Genomic DNA, 23,599 nt, shown 5'->3' on the forward strand with positions numbered 1-23,599 from the left:
ATTGTCAAAAATTACCTCCTAAGATTTCTAAGATCGGGTCTATATTTAAAAAGTCAAAAGCATAAGATTAAACTTAATTTTTCAGGCTCCTAAAACAGCAATTGATGCAGTCCACAAAATCTAGCACATAATAAGTATTCAACACACGGTTTTAAAATTTTAAATGAATACTGTTATTGATGATAATGGAAAAATAAGGATATGTGCATGAAATTCCACATTATAACCCTAAGCATTACATTATCCAATAGTTTAACCTTTCCCTACACTAGCAGCTGACAAGGAGAAAAAAATGAATGATTAGAATTTATCTCCTCTCTTCTGCTATTGGACATGCTAATTAGCAAAGAAATAGCAAAAAGCAGGAATGATGGGCCAGAGGTGAAGTCAGTAAATGACAAAAAAGCAAGTCACAAAAATGAATAATCACTCCCTAAGTAATATAAAGTTGATTGTGCAGTATTATGGATAATTACCCTTTCAAAAGCACTTTAACAATGAAAATCATTTATAAACAGCTATCACTTGCATAGTCCTAAAGGGCTCACATCATAAGTGTCCTTTACTGCACTTGTTACTGCTGAACTAATGTATGTACAATACAGGGCGGGGTCTTAGTTTAATGTCAAGGATATGACTGGACCAAATGTTAGCCCATCCAGTGTTAAATACCACTGAAAGGCAATAAATGGATAATCATATAGGCACAGGAACCAGACTGCCCGGGTCAAAGCCTGACTCCACCACCAACTAGCTATCTGATCTCAGGCAAATTTCCTTAATCATTCTATGTCTGAGTTTCTCATCTTTAAAATATGGACAATAACAGTGCTATCCCATAAAGCATACATAAGTCCATTCATATAAAATACTTTTAAAAGTATCAAGAACATGATGAAAGTCAGCAAAGTTAACTAATAATTAGCTGTGTAAACAAATTATAAAGAATTTCTGAAGCAGGAGGCAACTGCTTCTATGTATGACAAGTGGTGGGAATCAAGGAAGTCTTCAAAGGAAAGATACTAGTTAGGCCTAAAGTTTTGTTACAAAGGAACATAGAGAAAAGACAACTAAGAAAAAGAACAAGATTGAGAAACATGGAGGTACCTAGTAGACTCCAATGGTAGATAGCAAACCTATCTTCTGGAAGTGGTGGTAAATGAAGCCAAAATCTTGGAGCTTGGGATAACCTCCAACTAAGGGGGTTCAAAAGCTTTTTAAGCTTAGTAAAGACTTGGCTAGACCCAAGATTTAGAAAGAGCTTGGGTAGCAATATTAAAGGCTACTTGAACAAAAAGTGAGATAACTTTAGCAGCCAGATTCATTAAAAGATAGTGAGTATACTACTGTAAGGCTATCACTGCTGTGTATTTAAATCCTATGATGTATCAGCATTGTACTAGGAATTAATATATGTTATATATATAATATGTATATATAAAATTTCAACTCTTTAAGAAACTGTAAAATAACTACTTGCCATCATACATTGAATAAACTACAGATCAACAAGTTTAAATAATTAATCTAAGCAAACAAACACAGCTTATAAGAGACAGAGCTGATTTTTCAAACATTCAGATCTACTGGATGCCAAAGCCTCCTTTCTTCCCACAACACCTAGTTCCATTCCCAAACTGTTCAATGGCATTAATCTAACACATTCAAGAAAAAGGACCTATACAAAGGCATCAGCAATGTAGATGAATATGGGATAGTCGCTTGCAAACGTCTTGACCATGAGCTATGAAAAAGGAGGATGGTAAAAATAATTCTAAATTTCCTAGCAGGAACAATCAGCCTCTGAGTGAAGGAAGGATATTTGATGAGAAAAGTGACAGTTAAAGATCTGGTGGGTTTGAAGTGCCTGGAAGACATCCACCTGGAAAGATCCAGGGAAGCAGTTAAAAACAGAGCTTGAATCTTCTTATAGAGGTTAGGCTGCAGAGAGATTTATGAGATATTAAACACTAAGTGATAGTTGATAATAAGTACAAGAGAGGTTTGTACAGTGGAAACATAAGGAAAAGGAAAGGAAAAAGAAGATCTTTTATTTAAAATACTAGATTAAATCTTTAGTCCTGGAAAAACCAGTAATTTTAATCCATGTAATAATAGTTACTCCAGTTTGCCAAACTACTAAAGTATTATAACAAGTATTAATGACATACATTTTTCAATTCTTGTCAAATGTGTTAAAATGCATTCAAATGCATTAAAAGCATGCAAAGCATTGTCTAAATTTACCAAGAACCCTCTTACAGAACTCATTAACCATCAAAATCTCTCTACAAGTAAAAGGTAAGAATTGCAATAATAGCTATAGATTAAAATTTGTGATTCAAAATAGGAGCTCCACAAAATTATTGATAAAGCTAAACAGACTCAGCTCTTCCGATTTACACTCCAGAGCATTATTCAGTGGAATGACTGCATCTGTTGATACAACGTGCATCTGTCCCTTCTTGGGACTGAATTGAAACTAAATCAGTTCACACTGTTGTCTTAATAGCTTTAAAATTATAATTGCTATTTAATCACTACTAAATTGGGGTTGGCTTTGATTTCTTGGCAAGTTTTATTTCATTAGTAATATATTGAGTTTCTTTCTCTACTTTTTACTATCTTCTTGCCAAATATCTCTCTAAAATGATAATATGCAAAGTACCATTTTTAAAATAAAACTATAACTATGGTGTAAGGGAAATAAGATTATAGTTAAGTATCCTTTTCCATTCAAAAAAGAATGCTATCATTAAGCATCATAAAAATATGACAAGTCCAGAAAATCTCTTCCCCATGCACAAATTCCCTTTGCACAGCATATTCAACTTCACTAATATACAATATGTAAATGTTGCATCTCATCTCTTGTTTAAATTATAACAAATTTCTGCCCTAAAAACACATTATGCTGCTACCAGCCTCCTTGGCAATCATGTTCTTAAATCCAGTTCAGAGAAGGCCTTTCCAATAGTCTAACAAAGAAAAATTAAACATTATGGTTTGATTCTGCTTTTTTGATACCTAGCTACGGACAGTGAATGATGCATGCATGACAACAATTTATTTTATTTATATAAGTTTTATTTATTTATTTATTTATTTATTTATTTATTTATTTATTTATTTTAAATGTATTTATAAGAAAGAGTGAGAGAGAACAAGCAGGCCGGGACAGGAGTGGCGGTGGGAAAAGCGAGGGAGAGGGATAAACAGACTCTGTGCTGAGTGGGGAACCCTACATGAGGCTCAATCCTACAACTCTGAGATCATGACCAGAGCCACAACCAAGAGTTAGAAGCCTTAACTGACTAAGCCACCCAGGTGCCCTGACAACAGTGGTTTTTTTTTTAATTAATAGATATTTTAATAGCATTAAAGCATTAAGAATTAAACTGGGTGCTTGACTAAATCACTCTAACTTCTAGCCTTCAGTTTTCTCAACTATGAAATGAACAGTTAATCTTAAATTATTTTGAAGTCCTTTCTAGTTCTCTTATTTTAATATGAAGTGGCAGTTCCAAGGCTTTGGTACAGAAGGACTTTTACACCAAATTTCCAATAGAACTCAAGGCCATTCCCAAATAAGCAGAGCAATGGAGAAATAACAGTGGGCTACTCTAAAAGTGCAGCCTGATGCCAACTTACAACCTGCCCATCAAGCAACATTGCTGGCCTCAACCTTCTTTGATATAGACATTCTACAGCTGACTGGTTCATACTCTTTATTCTTTAGTTCCAACAATTGTTACATGTATTGACTGACAAGGCTTGAACCAGAGCAAGCATTTGTCAATTATGGAATATATTAAAGCATACCTTCAGACAGAAAAGGTAAAGGAAAATTTTGTTTTCTTTTCTATAATCCAAGACAACTAAAAGAAATGTCTTAATGTTCTTTCCACTATGCATAGTTTGGATTTTTATTACACCGAAACTAGACCCACAGCTGTAGTTTAAAAGTTTTAGTATGTTTCCCATGAGGACACGGAAGTTCTGCTAATAAAAGTTTCCTTTCAAGGTCACTGACACATACAATTGATGCATTTGGAAGATAAGTCTATGTTTGATTTAAGAGACAGAAGTTGAAATAAAATAAGCATATTGAGAAGCACTAGATGCTAAATTATTCGTTCAGGTTTGTAACTAGAAAACTGGAATTAGCTAGTGCCTCAGGCACTGATACATTAAACTTTTAATATAAAAAGTTCTGCTTATGACTTTGCCCTGATGACTTCTTGTCACTCATATGCCAAAAAAAGGCCATATGGAAAAGCACATCAGAGCATGGGCAATAAGTAATTAACTGCTCCTCACTTAAAATCTTTTATCATACAAGGCAGAAACTGTCTCCCAATGACATTAACTTACTTAAAATGAATAATACATGGCAAAAAATGGGTCCCTGAAGTTCAGAAAGGGGATTTGACTCTATTTTAGTGCATTGTGCAGACAAGGCAAGGGCAATTCTCATTAAAGTGTTGAGCATATAGTCATAGACCAATGAGGCACAGAATAATTACACATACCTCCCAAAAGACAAAGAACATTAATAATGTTACCTCATACACACCTCAAGGATCAAGACTGAAGGAAATGATTACAGCATAAAGCGATTGTCTCTAAATGTTCCTGCAAGGGATCTGATTAAATTTTCATGATATTCTAAGAGATTCTTTCCTTTCATGTATTTTGAACGGATGTAGAGTATATAACGAATTAGTGGGAAGATGAAAATAACAGGGAAATAATCTTTATCCTTTTCTAGGTTAAATTATTTCATTGATTTATTAAGTATCTAGTATATTTATTTCATTAAACATCTAATCTGTTTATTTAAATAACATCAAGATCATTCTTCTAATGGGTAACTACTAAACAAAATCAAAATAATTTCAATTATAGGCTAACCTGGTTTTTTTTTTTAGCAAATTTAAACATATTTTGGGCAATGTTTCAAAGACTTCTGTTAAGAGTGTTTTATAATGTTCACTTTCATGTTTTAGTATATCTAAACAGTTTCCAAGATAACTATTTTTTACTGAGATTTTGAACAATTTTTCAGTAGTTAAAACAGATCACATATTTAAAAAGCCATTTATCATAAATTCATAAACATTTTAACAAGAAAAACATGATTTCTGCTTTTAGATGATATTTTAATAAAAAACACATGAAAAAATAATAAAAAGAAATTGTCTACAAGAATATGTTTTTAATAAAATTCAGATATTTCAATGAAAATTTCTCAAGTATTATTTGTAATTTCCTGTATTTTTTAAAATGGATCATCTGTTTTTTTCATAATAACAGTAATATATTTTTAGTCAATAATTTCAATGCAATATATAAAACTTCAAAATATAATTTTATTCCTTTTTTCTGAAATCATTTTTTTAAAGATTTTATTTATTCATGAGAGACAGAGACATATGCAGAGGGAGAAGCAGGCTCCCTTTAGGGAGCCTGATGTGGGACTCGATCCCAGGACCCCGAGATCACAACCTGAGCCAAAGACAGACACTCAAGCACTGGTGTCCCCTTTTTTTATGAAATCAAAAGTGATTATGGCATTAATGTCTCATACAACCTCTTGAAGGGGAAGACTTTCTCCAGTTCTCCACAGTAGTTATACTAGTTATTTAATATCCATTTGTAATATGAATGACCACATTTTTAAGAGATCAGATTTTTATTTTTATAAAAAGTATAGTTTTAAAAGGGAGGGAAGGACTCTAAGTAAATATATAAGTAAATATATAAACAGGTGAACGTGTCTGTGTGCATGTTGTGGGTTTTAAACCTAGTGCTTAAAAGTTTTTTCGGGGGCAGGGCAAGTGGACGGAGGAGTATAGGGTCCCCAAGTCACCTACCCCACCAACTTACTTGATAACTTTCAAATCGTCCTGAAAACCTACGAATTCGCCCTGAGATTTAAAGAGGGAACAGCTGGAACACTACAGAGAGAAGGAGGGAGGGGGGGATAAAAAAGAATCAAGTGGAGGAGGAGCCCCCCCCGCCCCCCCTCCGCCCCCGAGAGGAGCCAGGCTAAGGCCCTGGGGTGAAAGCCTCCAAGATAGGGAAGCCCAGCCCCAGAGAAGGAGGAACTTTAAAAATCTGCATTGGATTCTTCCTGGAGGGAAAGGTGCTCAGCAGGGAACTCAGGGAGAGCCATGGGAGTGAGTGGCAGTGAAGCCTCCAGGTTCCCAGGTCACTAACAGAGGAGGGGGCCCGGGGAGAGCACCCCACAGACTGTGGGCGGAGCTCGGTAAAGAGCTGGGGCGCGTCTGGGCGGGGCCTCAGGGGAAGTTCAGGCAGTGGCTCTGCACAGATGGGGCTGTACCCTGCTACCTTCGGGAGCCGGAGCCGGGGCCCTGGAGCGCGATTCCAGTGGCGCAGGCCCGGGATCCCAGGGCGCCGGGGGATACAGCCCAGGATCCTGAATTCCCCGGGGATAGGTGGAGGCGGGAGGGCACAGGATGAGGATGCTCCTGTCACCCGGCGCCCCCGAGCTGTACAGGTCAGCGCCCCCCACCCCTGAAACATCCAGTCCAGTGCAGACTGGGAGCCTGCAGTAGTTACTGGGGGAGCTGACTACAGAGCTGGACACCTGGCTGTGGCCAGTGTTGTTGTCCCTCCCGGTGTTACCCTGGGCCTGGGACAGGGCAGGCCGGCAGGGAACAAAGGCCTCACAGGATAAATAGCTCCCACTGAGCTGTGCACCTGAGGGAGTGGGGGTGGCGGGGTGTCTCCCCCAGGTGCACACACCTGAGAATCAACACAACAGGCCCCTCCGCCAGAAGACCAGCTGGAAGGACAGGGGAAGAATAAGTTCTTGGCAGAGCAGTGCTGGAAAGCTCCATGGGAAGTCAAGGGATTTACAGTATATAGAACCAGATGATACCCCCCCTTGTTTTTTTTTTTGTTTTGTTTTTGTTTTTTACAGATCTAATCAGGCCACCAAACTGGAGGTCCTAAAGATGAGGGTTAATGAGGTAGAAGAAAGAGTGAGTGACATAGAAGACAAGTTGATGGCAAGGAAGGAAGCTGAAGAAAAAAGAGAAAAATAATTAAAAGACCATGAGGAAAGGTAAAGGGAAATAAATGACAGCCTCAGAAGGAAAAATCTACGTTTAATTGGGGTTCCCGAGGGCACCAAAAGGGACAAAGGACCAGAAAGCATATTTGAACAAATCATAGCAGAGAACATCCCTAACTTGAGGAGGGAAACAGGCATTCAGATCCAGGAGATAGAGAGATCCCCCCCTAAAATCAATAAAAACTATTCAACACCTCAACATTTAATAATGAAACTTGCAAATTCAAAGATAAAGAGAAAATCCTTAAAGTAGCAAAAGATAAGAGATCCCTAACTTATATGGGGAGAAATATTAGATTAACAGCAGACCTCTCCACAGAGAGGAGGCAGACCAGAAAGGGCTGGCAGGATATATTCAGGGTCCTAAACAAGAAGAACATGCAGCTAAGAATACTTTATCCAGCAAGGCTCTCATTCAGAATAGAAGGAGAGATAAAGAATTTTCAAGATAGGCAGAAACTGAAAGAATATGTGATCACCACCAGCTCTCCAAGAAATATTAAGGGGGACCTTGTAAAAGAAAGAGGAAGCCCAAAGAAATAAGCCACAAAACAGGGACTGAATAGGTACTATGATGGCACTAAATTCACATCTTTCAATAGTAATTCTGAATGAGAATGGGCTTAATGATCCCATCAAAATACAGGGTTTCCTACTGGATAAAAAAGCAAGACCTATCTATTTGCTGTCCACAAGAGACTCATTTTAGACCTAAGGACACCTACAGCCTGAAAAGGAAAGGTTGGAGAACCATTTACCATTCAAATGGTCCTCAAAAGAACACAGGGGTAGCAATCCTCATATCAGATAAAGTTTATCCCAAAGACTGTAGTAAGAGATGAAGAGGGACACTATATCATACTTAAAGGATCTATCTAACAAGAATACCTAACAATCATCAATATTTATGCCCCTAATGTGGGAGCTGCCAAGTATATTAATCAATTAATAACCAAAATAAAGACATACTTAGATAATAATACACTTATACTGGGAGACTTCAACACGGCACTTTCTGCAAATGACAGATATAATAAGCAAACATCTCAAAGAAACAAGAGCTTTAAATGATACACTGGACCAGATGGATTTCACAGATATTTACAGAACTTGACATCCAAACGCAACTGAATACACATTCTTCTCAAGTGCACATGGAACTTTCTCCAGAATAGACCACATACTGGGTCGCAAATCAGGTCTTAACTGTTACCAAAAGATTGGAATTTTCCCCTGCATATTTTCAGACCATAATGCTTTGAAACTTGTACTCAGTCACAAGAAGAAATTTGGAGGAATACCAAGCACGTGGAGGTTAAAGAGCAACCTGCTAAAAGATGAAAGGGTCAACCAGGAAATTAGAAAAGAATTAAAAAGATTCATGGAAACTAATGAGAATGAAGATACAACTGTTCAAAATCATTGGGATACAGCAAAAGCAGTCCTGAGAGGGAAATACATTGCAATACAAGCATCCCTCAAAAAATTGGAAAAAACTCAAATACACAAGCTAACCTTGCACCTGAAGGAACTGGAGGAAGAATAGCAAATAAAACATACACCAAGCAGAAGAAGAGAGTTAATAAGGATTCAAGCAGAACTCAATGAAATAGAGACCAGAAGAACTGTGGAACAGATTAACAAAACCAGGAGTTGGTTCTTTGAAAGAATTAGTAAGATAGATAAACCATTAGCCAACCTTATTAAAAAGAAGAGAGAAAAGACTCAAATTAATAAAATCATGAATGAGAAAGGAGATATCACCACCAATACCAAGGAAATACAAACGATTTTAAAAGCATATTATGAGCAGCTATACGCCAATAAATTAGGCAATCTAGAAGAAATGGACGCATTTATGGAAAAACACAAACTACCAAATCTGGAACATGAAGAAATAGAAAACCTGAACAGGCCAATAACCAGGGAGGAAATTGAAGCAGTCATCAAAAACCTCCCAAGACACCAAAGTCAAGGCCAGATGGCTTCCCAGGGGAATTCTATCAAACGTTTAAAGAAGAAACCATACCTATTCTACTAAAGCTGTTCCAAAAGATAGAAAGGGATGGAATACTTCCAAACTCGTTCTATGAGGCCAGCATCAGCTTAATTCCAAAACCAGACAAAGACCCCACCAAAAAGGAGAATTATAGACCAATATCCCTGATGAACACAGATGCAAACATTCTCAACAAGATACTAGCCAGTAGGATTCAACAGTACATTAAGAAGATCATTCACCATGACCAAGTGCGATTTATCCTTGGATGCAAGGCTGGTTCAACACTCATAAAGCAATCAACGTGATAGATTTTATCAACAAGAGAAAAAAAAAAGAACCATATGATCCTCTCAATAGGTGGAGAGAAAGCATTTCACAAAATACAGCATCTATTCCTGATCAAAACTCTTCAGAGTGTAGGGATAGAGGGAACATTCCTCAGCATCTTAAAAGCCACCTACGAAAAGCCCACAGCAAATATCATTCTCAATGGGGAAGCACTGGGGGCCTTTCCCCTAAGATCAGGAACACGACAGGGATGTCCACTCTCACCACTGCTATTCAACATAGTACTAGAAGTTCTAGCCTCAGCCATCAGACAACAAAAAGAAATAAAAGGCATTCAAATTGGCAAAGAAGAAGTCAAACTCTCCCTCTTCGCAGATGACATGATACTATACGTAAAAAACCCAAAAGGCTCCACTCCAAGATTGCTAGAACTCCACACAGTTCGGCAGTGTGGCAGGATACAAAATCAATGCCCAGAAGTCAGTGGCATTTCTATACACTAACAATGAGACTGAAGAAAGAGAAATTAAGGAGTCAATCCCATTTACAATTGCACCCAAAAGCATAAGATACCTAGGAATAAACCTAACCAAAGAGGTAAAGGATCTAAACCCTGAAAACTACAGAACACTTCTGAAAGAAATTGAGGAAGACACAAAGATATGGAAAAATATTCCATGCTCATGTATTGGAAGAATTAATATTGTGAAAATGTCCATGCTACCCAGGGCAATTTACACGTTTAATGCAATCCCTATCAAAATACCATGGACTTTCTTCAGAGAGTTGGAACAAATCATCTTAAGATTTGTGTGGAATCAGAAAAAAACCCCGAATAGCCAGGGGAATTTTAAAAAAGAAAACCATAGCTGGGGGCATCACAATGCCAGATTTCAGGTTGTACTACAAAGCTGTGGTCATCAAGACAGTGTGGTACTGGCACAAAAACAGACACATAGATGAATGGAACAGAATAGAGAATCCAGAAGTGGACCCTCAACTTTATGGTCAACTAATATTCGACAAAGGAGGAAAGACTATCCAATGGAGAAAAAAACAGTCTCTTCAACAAATGATGCTGGGAAAATTGGACATCCACATGCAGAAGAATGAAACTAGACCACTCTCTTTCACCATACACAAAGATAAACTCAAAATGGATGAAAGATCTAAATGTGAGACAAGATTCCATCAAAATCCTAGAGGAGAACACAGGCAACACCCTTTTTGAACTTGGCCACAGCAACTTCTTGCAAAATACATCCATGAAGGCAAGAGAAACAAAATCAAAAATGAACTGTTGGGACTTCGTCAAGATAAGAAGCTTCTGCACAGCAAAAGATACAGTCAACAAAACTAAAAGACAACCTACAGAATGGGAGAAGATATTTGCAAATGATGCATCAGATAAAGGGCTGGTATCCAGGATCTATAAAGAACTTATTAAACTCAACAGCAAAGAAACAAACCATCCAATCATGAATTGGGCAAAGGATATGGACAGAAATCTCACAGAGGAAGACAAAGACATGGCCAACAAGCAGATGAGAAAATGCTCCGCATCACTGGCCATCAGGGAAATACAAGTCAAAAGCACAATGAGATACCACCTCACACCAGTGAGAATGGGGAAAATTAACAAGGCAGGAAACAACAAATGTTGGAGAGGATGTGGAGAAAGGGGAACCCTCTTGCACTGTTGGTGGGAATGTGAACTGGTGCAGCCACTCTGGAAAACTGTGGAGGTTCCTCAAAGAGTTGAAAATAGAAATGCCCTATGACCCAGCAATTGCACTGTTGGGGATTTACCCCAAAGATACAGATGCATGGAAATGCCAGGACACCTGCACCCCAATGTTTATAGCAGCAATGTCCACAATAGCCAAACTGTGGAAGGAACCTCAGTGTCCTTCGAAAGATAAATGGATAAAGAAGATGTGGTTGATATATACAATGGAATATTACTCAGCCATTAGGAATGACAAATACCCACCATTTGCTTCGACGTGGATGGAACTGGAGGGTATTATGCTGAGTGAAATAAGTCAATCGAAGAAGGACAAACATTATATGGTCTCATTCATTTGGGGAATATAAAACATAGTGAAAGGGAATAAAGGGGAAAGGAGAAAAAATGAGTGGGAAATATCAGAAAGGGGAACAGAACATGAGAGACTCTTTAACTCTGGGAAACGAACTAGGGGTGGTAGAAAGGGAGGTGGGCAGGGGGTGGGGGTGACTGGGTGACGGGCACTGAGGGGGGCTCTTGATGGGATGAGCACTGGGTGTTATTCTATATGTTGGCAATTTGAATACCAATAAAAATAAATTTATAAAAATAAAATAATAAAATATGTCTAGAAATAAATAGTCCAGCTCTGGTACAGCACTTCACAGAATCAGGGAGCCAGTCTCCTTTTATCTTGTCCTTCAGTTATTTTCAGCTCTCTAATTCTCAAGGTCCAAAATAGAGCTCCAGAATCATATTTACTGTTAAGCCAACTAGAAGGAGGAAACAGGGTAATCCCTTCACCCAACTCCCTTTAATGACTGTTTTACTCAAAGTTTTGCTTACATCTTATTGACCAGAACTTGACAAATGACTATTTGGCTGAGATTAGCTGTAAAGGAAACTGGAAAGTATAGTATTTTTTCTAGATACTCATGCTTACCACAAATCATGGGCTCTATCCTTAGGGTGAAGGGAGAAAGAATGCTGAGATAGGTAACTAACACCTGCACCATGGTTCTATTAGCATTTAACATTTCATAGATAGAGAAGTTCTGGATGATAATAAAGTCCTAGCATATTATTCTACTAAAGTATAGAAAATATGAAAGATACTGATGTTGAAGAGCATGAAAATACCTGAAGTGCAGAAGTTGGATGGATCATTTACACAGACACTGAAATCACTCAAAATAGTAGAATAATTCAAAGAATAAATACTGAACCAGATCCAAAATTTTCACTGGATTTGGGGGAAACATGGAAATCTATTAACAACTATATAGTCAGATTAATGACAAGGCATAAAGTCATCTTGCTTCCTCGTTTATTAATTGGGAATAATTCCTACCTCAAAAGTGTAATGGTAAAGATTAAACAATGTAATATTATAGTACTGTTGAACTCAGTAGAGTCTCAAAAAATTTTAGTCACATGTTCTTCTCCATCCAACAGTCCCCAATTTTTCTGAAAGAGGAGCTTTTATTTTTGAGATTACAGTCTTTTCTACAAAAATTTAGGACACAAGAATACCACAGATTAACAATGCATTAAATAACACTTAATTATGAAGATTCATAATAGACTTAATTTATGAAAAATGGTGATCCTCCTTTAGGTCATAAATTCAGTCACTTATTTTTCTTACTACCCTCTGTTAGGCATTAGGAGAGAGAGGGTGCTGTGAGTCTCAATGCCATGTAGGAAAAATAAGCAAATAGCCTCCCAGGGTGCCACTTTGCTAAAAGCCTGCCATATGTCCATAATGCACTGAAGCATTAACAGCACATTTCATTTTATATGCCCACTTGACAAACACACTTACAGCAAGGATGAGCCTGCACTACATGTGCTTGTCTAATTCCCATTACTGCTAATTATGTTCACACAGCAGGAAGACCAAATCTTTTCAGACTAAGGCTTACTTTTCAAGAGAGAGATTATGAAAAGTCAGTAAACTTTGAAAAAGTAGAGAATGATTTCTTACATTTATTAACACCTCATATACCTGTAGATATTTTATCCTATAACCTTAACTGTTACTTTGTTGTGATCACATACCTTTTCAAAAAATAACATAACTTTTAATCTATTGTCTGGAAAGACCTAGTGAAATCTGTCATCATAAAGAACCCTTGCCATGCCATTTTCTGATTGCAGAGTAGAAGATGTACAAGTGAAGGGAATGAAATACATAAAAATAAAAGCCTTTCTATATCTTTTTATTTGAAATTGACTAGACTGTGCCACTTTAAAATAATATACAGAAATTTTAAACCAGTTTTCAAGGTGATTTTCTATTTTTATCTTTCTGATCATACAAATGAGTGTTTATGAAATATTTGGCCATGACAGACTAATATATAACATTATAGGACACACTACAAACACTCTTCTCTGTGCAATTTCCCTCAGGATATTTAGAATGCAAACAAAAGTTTAAATCTAAAAATTCTTTCGTCTTTTTCCCTGGATTACATATTTTTAAAGTGTTTAAAATTATATAAACCATCAGAAAGGAAATATTTTTTGATAAAATGCAGTCCCGACAAAACTGCAAAACTTTATATCGTCACTATAAGAAATCAAATTGAGCATATTCTTCAATCAATATCTGCCTGCATTTTAGAGAAATCCATTTTCTTATGGAGTATTCAATAGTAAAATAAAATCATTCCCTTACCACAATGCAGAAGGCAAAATAAGCCAAAATCCAATGCTTGGAAATACATGGAGTTTATAGTAAGCTTACCTTCATTATCCCTACTTGACTGAACACATCTTTTTTTTTTTTTTTTTTACCCAAGTCCCAATTTAACTCTAGATCTCTGAAAAATCACTTAATGCTAACACGCTTTTTGCCAAATGATCTTTCAGCAGATTTCCAGTTTGTGGAAATTCTTCTTGAGATTCCATATTCCAGCCTCTCCTTTAAAAATTTTACTGTCAGGAGTGTTTGAAGCATTTTTATGGAAGGAAAACTCTGTATCTATCAAATGCTACCTTTAAAGTAAATCGTCATAAAGGTGTGTCTTCAATCAAGTGAAGCATGATCATTACATTGAGTTCACAGAGACGGTAAATAAGTGCTAAAGAGGGAAAAGGAGAGATACAGCCTCAAGTTCTTGCAGAGTAAGGATTGAATAACTCTTCTTTTTAATCTTTCCTATTCTTTTCAAATTATACATGATTTTATCTGTGCATCTTCAAAACGGAAAGATAAAAATTCATGCTTTATCTTATTCAGTCCTTTCACTGCTGTCAACACATAAAAGAATGGAAATCTCAACTTAAAAGCATGTTTATTATGAGTATATAACTAACCTAAAAACTTTAATTACAGCAGTTTATTTTTTCTTTGAAGAACTGAAAGAAGATGCACTCCTTATCTTATTCCTGATCTTAGAGGAAAAGTTTTGGTTTTTACCATCGAGTATGATATTACCAATGGGTTTGTCCCATATGGCCTTTACTATGTTGAGGTATATTCTCTTTAACCACACATTGATGAGAATTTTTATCATGAATGGATGTTGAATTTTACCAAATGTGTTTTTTGCATCTATTAAGATGAAATTATTTCTATCCTTTATTTTGTTGATGTGTTGTATCACACAGATTTATTTGCAAATATTGAACTATCCTTGCATCTATGAAATAAATCCCACTTAATCATGGTGAACTAAACTTCTAATGTATTGTTGAATGTGGTTTGCTAATATTTTCTTGAGAATTTTTGCATGTATGTTCATCAGGAATATTGGCCTATAAGTTTCTTTTTTCATGGTGTCTTTTTCTAGTTTCAGTATCAGGGTAATGCTAGTCTCATAGAATTTATTTGGAAGCTTTCCTTGCTCTTCTATTTTTTTGGAATGGTTTGAGGAGATAGGCACTGAGTCTTCTTTAGATGTCTGGGAGAATTCACCTCCGTGTCCATCAATACACAAATAGATAAGAAAGATGTTGGGTATTACATAGAAATAAAAGGATAAGATCCTGCCATCTGCAATAACATGGATAGACCTAGGAAGTATTATGTTAAGCAAAACAAGTCAGACTGAAAAAGGAAAATAGCGTATGACTTCACTCACATATGGAATCTAAAAAAGAATGAATAAAACAAAAAGCAAAAGCAAACTGACAAACAGAACAAACTGATGGTTGTCAGTGTGGGGTGGGAAGGTGGGCAAAATCAGTGAATGGGAATGGGAGATACAACCTTTTAGTTATGGAATGGATAAGTCACAGGAATAAAAGGCACAGCATAGGAAATATAGTCAGTGATATTATAGCAGCATTGTATGGTTACAGATGATAACTACACTTGGGGTAAGTACAGCATAATATATAAACTTGCCAAGTCATTATTACTCAAAACTAGTAAAACACTGAGTATCAATTATACTTAAATAAAAAAAAAAAGACAAAGATGCATTCCTAAGTACTTGAGAGAGCATCTCTCATTATTTGTCCCCAACTATCCACCCCCAGTGAGCTCAAGAAGCTGCTCCAAGGTAAAACTAGGATAATCTATTCTTCCAGGGAATAAGGAAATATGCTAAAAAAAAAAAAAAGAAAATATCTTACTTTTCTCTCCTTCAAACATTCTTCCCATCCCCAAAATATCAGAATCAAATCTATTTTCTGGACCAGCTTTAGGACAAGGCCTAGCACTCTCCCATCCAACAACTAAGAAGCAATTCACTAAGCAACTTCCACTATTAAAGATAAAATGTTAAATGCAGATTGAGTGAAGATATTGATTCTGTCCATACTGCAGAGTAAGCAGAATAAGACTGCTAAGAATGAACAAATAAAAAGCAACCATGGATAAGCAAGACATTCTTCTTAAATTGTTAAGTGCAAAAAAAATTTTTTTTAAGAACTGGAATTATTTCAAACTAGCTGGTTATTCTAGGGAGGAATGGGATAAGCTGATCTTTTCTTCTTCTTAACTCAGATAAACACTCAGAAATTGATTGGGGTTACAAATCAAGCTTCTGGAAAGAGAATTAAGGAAGCCACTATAAATGTGCATGAAAATGCCTCATTAATGGGGACAGTCAAGTTATCTGGCTCCAGCCTGGCCCTTTGACTCACACTATTGAACCAGCTGCCAAGCCTCTCCCTGGAGGATAGCCATTAGAATGCTGGCTAAGTGGCAGGAATTACAATATAAACAGTCTTTCCATGAGTTTCTTCCCTACCTCATCAAACTGTACAAGAGTGTCAACAGTACTAACATAATAGTTTGTTAACATACAAACAAGGGGAGAAAAAGAAAAAAAGTTTAAAAAATGAATGTGCTTTCTAGATTAAGAAAATTTATATTACCTTCAAATAAACACATTTGCAGGAAAAAAAAACTTGAGTATTCAGGGAAATTTGTCACACTACTAGATGTTTACTATTTTGTTTAAAAATAAGCATTATACTAGCTGAAGTTCACAAATCACATTCATGTCTAAGTAAAAATTTCCTCTTTTTTGGTATGTCCTCTGATTCTGACACTGGTACCAGAGAACCACCCAAATTCAAAGCCTTGAAGTCACTTTTGCTAGTTCATTCCCCCTTCCATCTAAGCCTAGCCCTCCCTCCTTCTGACTCTAGGAGTTACTTTCCTTCAGACTGCTCTCAGTTCCAGGAACAGCTTCCACTGCACCTTCTCTAACTCAGATTCCTCCTTACACAAATGCACTCTGCTGGTTCCTGAGACAGTAATCTTCCCATGTCCTACTTTTGGTTATATCCCCTGCTCAGTGGCTTAAACATTTCCTGAAAGTCTGCAAAATAAAGGTCAAGTACCTTGGTAAGTATTCAAGAGGTATTCAAATCCACACTCCGATCTGACCCCAACTTCTCCCATTGCTCCCTACAAGGCATCCCATGAGCCAAACAGTCAGATGGCTCTCTTGGACTATCCTGTGAACCCTACTTCTCTTGTCAAGTCTGCTGTATCCACTGCCCAAGATGCTGCTTTTCCTGTGGTCCGCCTCCTCAACAGTGGCAGAAGCAAATCCCTTGCCAATTTCATCTAGCCTCCTTCAGGTCTCTGTTCAAATTCCATCTCTTGAGAAAAGTCCTTGTTGAAAACCCACAACAGGTTAGGATCTCAGTTTCATATACTCCTGACATCTGTTTCTCCTTTGTTGTTCCTATAGCATGCATGATTAATTAAATATTTGCATAATTGCTTGTGTAATTGTTTCTGCTACAAGGCAGCAAGTGCCATAAAGTCAAAAACTGGTATCTGTTTTTAATTCTGTATTGCCAGCATGGGGATATAGCAATGATCCCCTCTTCTTACCTCCTATGTGCAATTCTTCTGCTCCTATACTAGAACTGCTCTCAAACAGACTATGCAGTGCAGCAATGTGTAATGATGTGTGTATGCATCTTATCTGCAGCCTTCATGCTTTATTCACCTTTGTCTCCCAGACAGCACCTTGCACAAATCTGTGCAGTTAGTGTTCAGTAAATGTTTAATCTAGTTTAGTGGAAAAATCATTAAATGCTTTTTTTCACACTGTAAAACTTACGTGTAAAAACTGACCTTTGGAAGATAGAGATTATTAGCTCTGACTCAGATCAGTTATAAAGTCTTGTCTAAATGAAAATAAATGAAGTTTACATTTTCTGCCATTTCATTAAAGAGAAGGTCTTAAACCTTGAACCTCTAATCATTTTAAATAGAGTCATTTTTATGTTTATCATGTTGACATTACAGTCTATTTCACATTTGCACAATAAAAAATTCCTTTCAAAGTCTATTAAACTCTCTTTTCCTCATGTATCTGTACTAGACTTCTTCACTTGGACATCTATCAGTTGGATAAAAGGCCAGTTGTTTAGCAACACTCACATCTGTGAGTCTCCCTATGTCAAATCCATTCAACTAACTTTTCTTGAGAGTCAACATGTCAGCAGCTCGAGCATTTCCACAGTAGCTCCAGAATTTCTATATAGAAATACACCAATATAGTTATAGCTATGTTGTATAGCTAGAGGACTTTTTTCTAACGTGCAATTTCATACTAAGTGTGATATTTTTATTTAAACTCTATGTCCTTTTGGAGTGGCCTGGATGGAAGCTAATGTAAATTATGGGGAACACATTCCTACACTAAAAACTGATGGCACCACTGGCCAGATCAAGGAAAATCTAGTATTACTGTAGTTAACAGACAATTTTTGATGTTGCCTCAAAAACAAAAATTGGGCAATCACTTTACTTTTTCTTCCCCAACTTAATTGAGGAAAAATTGACAAATGTAATCATATACATTTACAGTGGACAAAGTGATTATTTGAAAGACATCTGCATTGTGAATGATTACCAGGATCAAGATAATTAACACATCCATCACCTCATATACCTCTTTTTTTTTTGCATGGTGAGAATGCTTAAGATCTACTCTGGGCAAATTTCAAGTATATAATACTATGATATTAATTAGCTATAATGCTGTACATTGGATCTTTAGAACTTACTCTTGTAACTGAAAGGTTGTACTCTTTGACCTACATCTTCCCATCTTACCATCCCCACAGCTCCTGGCAACCACCACTCTATTCTCCTTTTTCTATGAAGTCACCAGGGTTGGTTTGGTTTGGGTTATGGGTTTTTTTTTAGATAACACATGTGATACCATTGTAGTATTTATCTTTCTCTAACTTATTTGACTTAGCATAATGCCTTCCAAGTTCATCCTTATTGTCACAAATGATAGAAGTATTTCCCTCTTTCTTATAGCTTACTAATATTCCAGTGTGTGTGTGTGTGTGTGTGTGTGTGTGCACCTATAACATTCTTTATTCACTCACTTAGGTTGTATCAGTATCTTGACTACTGTGAATAATGCTGCAATGAATATGGCTGTGCAGATTATTTCCTTAAGATACTGGTTTCATTTCCTTCAGATGTAACTACTTTACATTCTTCCATAATCAACAATCTTGCAAAGGGCTAGCATTTGAAGAAATAGGTGCTCTATGCCTTGGGGCCAAAATGCTAACTTATACAAAGTTCAAATTTAAAATATTTTTGTTAACAACAGTCATTTGAGTATTATCCAAATATGAAACAGGATCTACTGTAGATAACTATCTTCTCTTATTAATGAATAAAAGCCTATTTTATTTGGAGAAGTGGTATTTTCCCAATCTGCATCAATAAATATCATTTAATAAATCATCTTGTAAAATACATGGTTTCTCTCATTCCAATTTACCTATTAAAAACCACTGTAAGAGAAGAAGGAAAGTTAATCAGTGCTGTTTGCATTCACTGATGACTGCTGAGCCCAAGTGAGGGAAAGAGAGAAAAGCTGGCAGAGGTGTAGCCCATGTCTTGCCCATGCTGATTATCTTTCTGCTCTTGCCATCCTTCATCTGGCTCTACAACCAGGCTGCCCAAAGCAGTGTTTCCCAATTAGGATATGTGAGCTCTATTGATGATAATTTTTCTAATTTCATGTGTTTATTTTAAGAATCTAAAATTTTACATATAAGGGGAGGAGCAAGATGGCGGAAGAGTAGGGTCCCCAAATCACCTGTCTCCACCAAACTACCTAGAAAACCTTCAAATTATCCTGAAAATCTATGAATTCGGCCTGAGATTTAAAGAGAGACCAGCTGGAATGCAACAGTGAGAAGAGTTCACGCTTCTATCAAGGTAGGAAGACGGGGGAAAAGAAATAAAGAAACAAAGGCCTCCAAGGGGGAGGGGCCCCGCGAGGAGCCGGGCTGAGGCCGGGGCGAGTGTCCCCAGGACAGGAGAGCCCCGTCCCGGAGGAGCAGGAGCTGCACCGACCTTCCCGGGCGGAAAGGGGCTCGCGGGGAGGTGGAGCAGGACCCAGGAGGGCGGGGATGCCCTCGGGTTCCCCGGGACAGTAACAGCAACTGCGCGCCCAGGAGAGTGCGCCGAGCTCCCTAAGGGCTGCAGCGCGCACGGCGGGACCCGGCGGGACCCGGAGCAGCTGGAGGGGCTCGGGCGGCGGCTCCGCGGAGGGGGTTGCGCGGCCCGGGAGCGCGAATCCAACAGCGCAGGCCCCGGAGCACAGGGCGCCGGGACACAGCCCAGGATCCCGCCTCCCCCGGGACAGGCAGAGGCCGGGAGGGCCCAGGACAGCAAGGACGCTCCTGCCCCAGCTGAGCAGATCAGCGGCCCCGCCCCGGAGCCTCCAGGCCCTGCAGACGGAGTTCCTGCCGGAGCTGAATCCAGGTTTCCAGAGCTGCCCCGCCACTGGGGCTGTTCCTCCTGCGGCCTCACGGGGCAAACAACCCCCACTGAGCCCTGCACCAGGCAGGGGCACAGCAGCTCCCCCAACTGCTAACACCTGAAAATCAGCACAACAGGCCCCTCCCCCAGAACACCAGCTAGACCGACAACTTCCAGGAGAAGCCAAGGGACTTAAAGAACACAGAATCAGAAGATACTCCCCCGTGGTTCTTTTTTTTTTTTTTTTTTTTTTTTTGGTTTTTTTTTTTGTTTGTTTGTTTGTCTTTTTGTTTTTTTTTTTTTGTTTTGTTTTGTTTTGCTTTTTGATTTGTTTCCTTCCACCACCACCCCTTTTTTTTTTCTCCTTTCTTTTTCTTTCTCTTTTTCTTCTTTTTTTTTCTTCTTTCGTTTTTTTTCTCTTCCCTTTTTTTTTTCTCTTTCTCTTTTCTTTCCTTCTTTCTCTCCTCTCTTTTTCTCTTTTTCCCAATACAACTTGCTTTTGGCCACTCTGCACTGAGCAAAATGACTAGAAGGAAAACCTCACCTCAAAAGAAAGAATCAGAAACAGTCCTCTCTCCCACAGAGTTATAAAATCTGGATTACAATTCAATGTCAGAAAGCCAATTCAGAAGCACTATTATACAGCTACTGGTGGCTCTAGAAAAAAGTATAAAGGACTCAAGAGACTTCATGACTGCAGAATTTAGAGCTAATCAGGCAGAAATTAAAAATCAATTGAATGAGATGCAATCCAAACTAGAAGTCCTAACGACGAGGGTTAACGAGGTGGAAGAACGAGTGAGTGACATAGAAGACAAGTTGATAGCAAAGAGGGAAACTGAGGAAAAAAGAGACAAACAATTAAAAGACCATGAAGATAGATTAAGGGAAATAAACGACAGCCTGAGGAAGAAAAACCTACGTTTAATTGGGGTTCCCGAGGGCGCCGAAAGGGACAGAGGGCCAGAATATGTATTTGAACAAATTCTAGCTGAAAACTTTCCTCAGCTGGGAAGGGAAACAGGCATTCAGATCCAGGAAATAGAGAGATCCCCCCCTAAAATCAATAAAAACCGTTCAACACCTCGACATTTAATTGTGAAGCTTGCAAATTCCAAAGATAAGGAGAAGATCCTTAAAGCAGCAAGAGACAAGAAATCCCTGACTTTTATGGGGAGGAGCATTAGGGTAACAGCAGACCTCTCCACAGAGACCTGGCAGGCCAGAAAGGGCTGGCAGGATATATTCAGGGTCCTAAATGAGAAGAACATGCAACCAAGAATACTTTATCCAGCAAGGCTCTCATTCAAAATGGAAGGAGAGATAAAGAGCTTCCAAGACAGGCAGGAACTGAAAGAATATGTGACCTCCAAACCAGCTCTGCAAGACATTTTAAGGGGGACTCTTAAAATTCCCCTTTAAGAAGAAGTCCAGTGGAACAATCCACAAAAACAAGGACTGAATAGATATCATGATGACACTAAACTCATATCTCTCAATAGTAACTCTGAATGTGAACGGGCTTAATGACCCCATCAAAAGGCGCAGGGTTTCAGACTGGATAAAAAAGCAGGACCCATCTATTTGCTGTCTACAAGAGACTCATTTTAGACAGAAGGACACCTACAGCCTGAAAATAAAAGGTTGGAGAACCATTTACCATTCGAATGGTCTTCAAAAGAAAGCAGGGGTAGCCATCCTTATATCAGATAAACTAAAATTTACCCCAAAGACTGTAGTGAGAGATGAAGAGGGACACTATATCATACTTAAAGGATCTATTCAACAAGAGGACTTAACAATCCTCAATATATATGCTCTGAATGTGGGAGCTGCCAAATATATAAATCAATTATTAACCAAAGTGAAGAAATACTTAGATAATAATACACTTATACTTGGTGACTTCAATCTAGCTCTTTCTATACTCGATAGGTCTTCTAAGCACAACATCTCCAAAGAAACGAGAGCTTTAAATGATACACTGGACCAGATGGATTTCACAGATATCTACAGAACTTTACATCCAAACTCAACTGAATACACATTCTTCTCAAGCGCACATGGAACTTTCTCCAGAATAGACCACATATTGGGACACAAATCGGGTCTGAACCGATACCAAAAGATTGGGATTGTCCCCTGCATATTCTCGGACCATAATGCCTTGAAATTAGAACTCAATCACAACAAGAAGTTTGGAAGGACCTCAAACACGTGGAGGTTAAGGACCATCCTGCTAAAAGATAAAAGGGTCAACCAGGAAATTAAGGAAGAATTAAAAAGATTCATGGAAACTAATGAGAATGAAGATAAACCGTTCAAAATCTTTGGGATGCAGCAAAAGCAGTCCTAAGGGGGAAATACATCGCAATACAAGCATCCATTCAAAAACTGGAAAGAACTCAAATAAAATTTTACATATAAGGACAATTTTGGATATATGCCTCTACCTGAGTGCAGCTTCATCATCTCAGTATCAGTTCCATCTGTCTTTCCCATCATATTAAAATCCAACAGTTCATTGAGTTGTTGAGGCTAATGACAAAAGCACAGATGTGAACTAAGTATATCAATAATATGTTCATACCCCACAAAGGTTAGATGGATGTCACTGAATAATCTCAAAACAATGCTTATGGAACTGTTTGAATGAAGACAAGTAAAAGGATTTTTGAGTTGTCCCTGAGCATATGGTGGTAAAGGCATGCCAAACTTAAAAGAATCTGCCTTGTAGCAGCTGGTTTCATATTTATATTTTGAGTAATGATTCAGTTTTAGCAAACAAAATCATCTGTCACAGTAAAGCAATGTTTTTAAATAAAATTTTATGTTCTCTTTTCATTTAGTTTACATTGATTGATAAGATTATTTTGGAGATTATGGGGGGAAAGTTTGTATGGAAATTATGAGGAATGACTCTCCACCACCAGCCACAAACTAACAACACCATTAGGGAGGAGTAAATACAGTGTTACTGTACTACCACATGTAATTTTTTACATTGTTTTAAACTAAGAAACAAAAATTAATCACCATTCTCATTCAACAACCTTATATAAAGGAGTAGTATATTCATCAATAAACAAAAAACTTCAACACTTAAAACTACTGAAAATAAAGATGAAGAAAAAAAATTTTAAAGTACACTGAGGGATGCGATCATTTTTGTTTTCATTTAAAATTGGCCAGGGATGGGGGATCCCTGGGTAGCTCAGCAGTTTAGCACCTGCCTTCGGCCCAGGGTGTGGTCCTGGA

General features: G+C 37.7%; 1 protein-coding gene across 12 annotated transcripts in view; it reads right to left on the reverse strand.

Moving 5' to 3' along the window:
• LOC140641224 (palmitoyltransferase ZDHHC2-like) overlaps positions 1 to 23,599 on the reverse strand; it is a 464,956-nt gene that overhangs the window by 405,911 nt on the left and 35,446 nt on the right. The gene's annotated exons all lie outside the window — the stretch shown is intronic.

This window comes from Canis lupus, chromosome 10 (assembly GCF_048164855.1).
Source record: "Canis lupus baileyi chromosome 10, mCanLup2.hap1, whole genome shotgun sequence".
Classification (NCBI taxonomy): Eukaryota; Metazoa; Chordata; class Mammalia; order Carnivora; family Canidae; genus Canis; species Canis lupus.